The following is a 5,530-nucleotide window of genomic DNA, read 5'->3' on the forward strand; positions in this document are numbered from 1 at the left end:
GTCGCTTCTTGGCCTTTTGGCTAAGATCAAGTGTAGTATGGTCGGCAGCGCTCGGTTGAGTTCATTAGGTTACGCTGAGGCTTCATATGTTTCATATGAAGCAATTTTTAAAAGTGGCATCTCGGCCTTTTGGCTAAGATGCAAATTAGCTCAAGTCTTGGAGGAGGGGCCTCCCCCTTCTCCAATCAGCTTGGCTCATGTAGATCAGGCCCAGGACAGGGTGGTTTGGTCGCTCGCCCTGTCGTGTCAGCCTGGATCTGAAATGTCTCAACTTGTTGAGACTCTGAATTGGATTTGATTTGATTGAATTGGAAAAGTATAAAAAAAACCAGCCTCATTCCTTTTAGTTGGATATGCTTCTACCCATCGCAAAAATAAACATATAATAACAAGCACACAGCTATACCCCATATATTTGGACATGTGTATCAAGTCCATTTGTAGCTGTACAAAAGGGCTGCATGATTGTGGGCCTCCTGCTGCAGCCACTGGTGGTGTCTTTCCAGAGTTATTGCTATGGCAGAGTAGGCATTGAGCAGCAACTTTTCCTGCCATGGTGGCAAATCCTGGTGTGAACCACGACTGCTGCACTATCCTGATCATCCCCCCTTTTCCTGCATGGGAAAACTCATGTAACATGTGGGCAAGTCAGTGCAGGAGTGCTATAGTCGGATTCCACCCTGTGAGATTGGGTTGGTACGGCCTGGGAGAACCCATTTTACTCGTGGACATAAAAGGTTAAATGGTTTATCAAAGTCTAGTAGCACTAATACAGGTGCAGAGGCTAAGTGGCCTCTGAATCAGAGTCCCAGAGAACATTGTCAGTGGCTGAGGGGAAGGCGAGGTCCTAGAGGGGTCTGCTAACTCGAACATAGTTGGGAATCCATGCACATACCTATATCTGTATTTGATCGAATCTGTGTAGCAGTAGGAAGCCTCTCTGAACTTTTGACACAACCCAATAAGCATTATGGCAGCTGAAGTTAGTTCCAATTAACACCATACAGTGATTGTTGTGGATCCTGCTGCCCGACTTAACTAAAACCCTCCCCCCTTCCGGGGACCGTATCCCTCTATTCCCATCCAATTCATGCACTTGTCACGATACCCCTTAAAAGTCACTACCGTATCCGCTTCCAATACCTTCCCCGGCAACGAGTTCCAGGCACCCACTACTCTCTGTGTAAAAAATCTGCTTCGTACATTTAGGAATACAGTTACTCCGAGGAATGAAAACAGATGGGTGACGGTGAGAGGGGCTGGGAGGAAGCAGTCCATGCAGGGATCCCCGGTGGTCATTCCCCTTAGCAACAAGTATTCCGCTTTGGATACGGTTGAGGGGGATGACATACCAGTGGTGAGCCGCAGTGAGAGGATCTCCAGCATTGTGTCCGTCTCTGTGGCTCGGGAGGGTAAGGGGCAGAGCGGGAGGGCAATAGTTATTGGGGACTCGTTAGTTAGAGGGAGAGATAGGAGGTTCTGTGGCAGCAAAAGAGACTCACGGATGGTATGTTGACTACCGGATGCCAAGGTCCGTGACGTCTCAGACCGTGTTTTCCGGATTCTGAAGGGGGAGGGGAAACAGTCACAAGTCGTGGTACACATTGGTACCAATGACATAGGTAAGAGAAGGGATGGGGATTTAAAACAGGAATTTCTGGAGCTGGGCTGGAAGCTGAGAGCCAAGACAAAACATGTGGTCATCTCTGGTACGTTGCCGGTGCCACGTGATAGCGAGTTGAGGAACAGGGAGAGAGTGCAGTTAAACATGTGGTTGCAGGGATGGTGTAGGAGGGAGGGTTTCAGATACGTGGATAATTGGAACACATTCTGGGGAAGGTGGGACCTATACAAACAGGACGGGGTGCACCTGAACCAGAGGGGCACCAATATCCTAGGAGGGAAATTTGTTACGGCTCTTCAGGGGGGTTTAAACTAATTGGTCAGGGGAGTGGGAAAAGGAGTTGTAGTCCAGAAGTCAGTGAGGGTGGTGAGGTATTGGGGAAGGTATCAGGGTCAAGGGTGGGTACCGGTAGACAGGAAGGTGGGTTGAAGTGTGTCTACTTCAATGCAAGGAGCATCCGGAACAAGGTAGATGAACGTGGGGCGTGGATTGGTACTTGGGACTACGATGTTGTGGCCATTACGGAGACGTGGGTAGAACAAGGACAGGAATGGTTGTTGGACGTTCCGGGGTATAGATGTTTCACTAAGTGTAGGGAAGCTGGTAAAAGAGGTGGAGGAGTGGCATTGTTAATCAAGGATAGTTTAACGGCTGTGGAAAGGCACTTCGAGGGGGATCTGCACACTGAGGTAATATCGGCTGAGGTTAGAAATAGGAAAGGAGCGGTCACGTTGTTAGGAGTTTACTCTAGGCCCCCAAATAGTAATAGAGATGTGGAGGAAGAAATTGCTAAGCAGATTATGGATATGTGTGGGGGTCACAGGGTAGTTGTCATGGGGGACTTTAACTTTCCAAATATTGATTGGAACCTTTGTAGGTCAAATAGTTCGGATGGGGCAGTTTTTGTGCAGTGTGTGCAGGAGGGTTTCCTGACACAATATGTGGATAGGCCGACAAGAGGCGAGGCCACATTGGATTTGGTACTGGGAAATGAACCGGGCCAAGTGTTAGATTTGGTTGTGGGAGAGCACTTTGGAGATAGTGACCACAATTTGGTGTCTTTTGTTATTGTAATGGAGAGGGATAGGGCCGTACGGCAGGGCAAGGTTTACAATTGGGGGAGAGGTAATTATGATGCGATTATGCAAGAATTAGGGGGCATAAGTTGGGAACAGAAACTGTCAGAGAAAGGACCTAATGAAAAGTGGAACTTTTTCAAGGAACAAATACTGGATGTCCTTGATAGGTATGTCCCTGTCAGCCAGGGAGGAAATGGCCGAGTGAGGGAACCATGGTTCACGAAAGAGGTGGAATATCTTGTGAAAAGGAAGAGGGAAGCTCATGTAGGGATGAGGAAACAAGGTTCAGATGGTTCGATTGAGGGTTACAAGTTAGCAAGGAATGAGCTGAAAAAGGGGCTTAGGAGAGCTAGGAGGGGACACGAGAAGTCCTTGGCGGGTCGGATCAAGGAAAACCCCAAGGCTTTTTACTCTTATGTGAGGAATAAAAGAATGACCAGGGTGAGGTTAGGGCCGGTCAAGGACAGTAGTGGGAACTTGTGTATGGAGTCAGTAGAGATAGGCGAGGTGATGAATGAATACTTTTCTTCAGTGTTCACCAAGGAGAGGGGCCATGTTTTTGAGGAAGAGAAGGTGTTCCAGGCTAATAGGCTGGAGGAAATAGATGTTCGGAGGGAGGATGTCCTGGCAGCTTTGAATAAACTGAAGGTCGATAAGTCCCCTGGGCCTGATGAAATGTATCCTAGGATTCTTTGGGAGGCAAGGGATGAGATTGCAGAGCCTTTGGCTTTGATCTTTGGGTCCTCGCTGTCCACGGGGATGGTGCCAGAGGACTGGAGAATGGCGAATGTTGTTCCTCTGTTTAAGAAAGGGAATAGAAATGACCCGGGTAATTATAGACCTGTTAGTCTTACTTCGGTGGTTGGTAAATTGATGGAAAAGGTCCTTAGAGATGGGATTTACGACCATTTAGAAAGATGCGGATTAATCCGGGATAGTCAGCACGGATTCGTGAAGGGCAAGTCGTGCCTCACAAATTTGATAGAATTTTTTGAGGAGGTAACTAAGTGTGTTGATGAAGGTAGGGCAGTTGATGTCATATACATGGATTTTAGTAAGGCGTTTGATAAGGTCCCCCCCATGGTCGGCTTATGATGAAAGTGAGGAGGTGGGGGATAGAGGGAAAGTTGGCCAATTGGATAGGTAACTGGCTGTCTGATCGAAGACAGAGGGTGGTGGTCGATGGAAAATTTTCGGATTGGAGGCAGGTTGCTAGCGGAGTGCCGCAGGGATCAGTGCTTGGTCCTCTGCTCTTTGTGATTTTTATTAATGACTTAGAGGAGGGGGCTGAAGGGTGGATCAGTAAATTTGCCGATGACACCAAGATTGGTGGAGTAGTGGATGAGGTGGAGGACTGTTGTAGGCTGCAAAGAGACATAGATAGGATGCAAAGCTGGGCTGAAAAATGGCAAATGGAGTTTAACCCTGATAAATGTGAGGTGATTCATTTTGGTAGGACTAATTAAAATTTGGATTACAGGGTCAAAGGTAGGGTTCTGAAGACTGTGGAGGAACAGAGAGATCTTGGGGTTCATATCCACAGATCTCTAAAGGTTGCCACTCAAGTGGATAGAGCTGTGAAGAAGGCCTATAGTGGTTAGCTTTTATTAACAGGGGGTTGGAGTTTAAGAGCCGTGGGGTTATGCTGCAACTGTACAGGACCTTGGTGAGACCACATTTGGAATATTGTGTGCAGTTCCGGTCACCTCACTATAAGAAGGATGTGGAAGCGCTGGAAAGAGTGCAGAGGAGATTTACCAGGATGCTGCCTGGTTTGGAGGGTAGGTCTTATGAGGAAAGGTTGAGGGAGCTAGGGCTGTTCTCTCTGGAGCGGAGGAGGCTGAGGGGAGACTTAATAGAGGTTCATAAAATGATGAAGGGGATAGATAGAGTGAACGTTCAAAGACTATTTCCTCGGGTGGATGGAGCTATTACAAGGGGGCATAACTATAGGGTTCGTGGTGGGAGATATAGGAAGGATATCAGAGGTAGGTTCTTTATGCAGAGAGTGGTTGGGGTGTGGAATGGACTGCCTGCAGTGATAGTGGAGTCAGACACTTTAGGAACATTTAAGCGGTTATTGGATAGGCACATGGAGCACACCAGGATGATAGGGAGTGGGATAGCTTGATCTTGGTTTCAGATAAAGCTCGGCACAACATCGTGGGCCGAAGGGCCTGTTCTGTGCTGTACTGTTCTATGTACATCTCCTTTAAACCTTGCCCCTCGCACCTTAAACCTATGCCCCCTAGTAATTGACTCTTCCACCCTGGGAAAAAGCTTCTGACTATCCACTCTGTCCATGCCTCTCATAATCTTGTAGACTTCTATCAGGTCTCCCCTCAACCTCCCTCGCTTCAGTGAGAACAAACCAAGTTTCTCCAACCTCTCCTCATAGCTAATGCCCTCCATACCAGGCAACATCCTGGTTAATTTTTTCTGTACCCACTCCAAAGCCTCCACATCCTTCTGGTAGTGTGGCGACCAGAATTGAACACTATATTCTAAGTGCTGCCTAACTAAGGTTCTATAAAGCTGCAACATGACTTGCCAATTTTTAAACTCAATACCCCGGCCGATGAAGGCAAGCATGCCGTATGCCTTCTTGACTACCTTCTCCACCTGCATTGCCACATTCAGTGACCTGTGTACCTGTACACCCAGATCCCTTTGCCTATCAATACTCTTATGGGTTCTGCCATTTACTGTATATTTCTTATCTTTATTAGATACGGCGGCACGGTAGCACAGTGGTTAGCACTGCTGCTTCACAGCTCCAGCGACCTGGGTTCGATTCCCGGCTTGTGTCACCGTCTGTGTGGAGTTT

At 47.7% G+C, this 5,530-nt stretch overlaps 1 non-coding gene across 1 annotated transcript; it reads left to right on the top strand.

Moving 5' to 3' along the window:
* Positions 1 to 192, top strand: LOC144508157 (U2 spliceosomal RNA). Its single transcript, XR_013500236.1, has one exon. It is a non-coding gene; the product is annotated as a U2 spliceosomal RNA (small nuclear RNA).
* Positions 193 to 5,530: the final 5,338 nt, after the last annotated feature.

The sequence above is a fragment of the Mustelus asterias genome, chromosome 19 (genome assembly GCF_964213995.1).
Source record: "Mustelus asterias chromosome 19, sMusAst1.hap1.1, whole genome shotgun sequence".
In the NCBI taxonomy this organism is placed as follows: domain Eukaryota; kingdom Metazoa; phylum Chordata; class Chondrichthyes; order Carcharhiniformes; family Triakidae; genus Mustelus; species Mustelus asterias.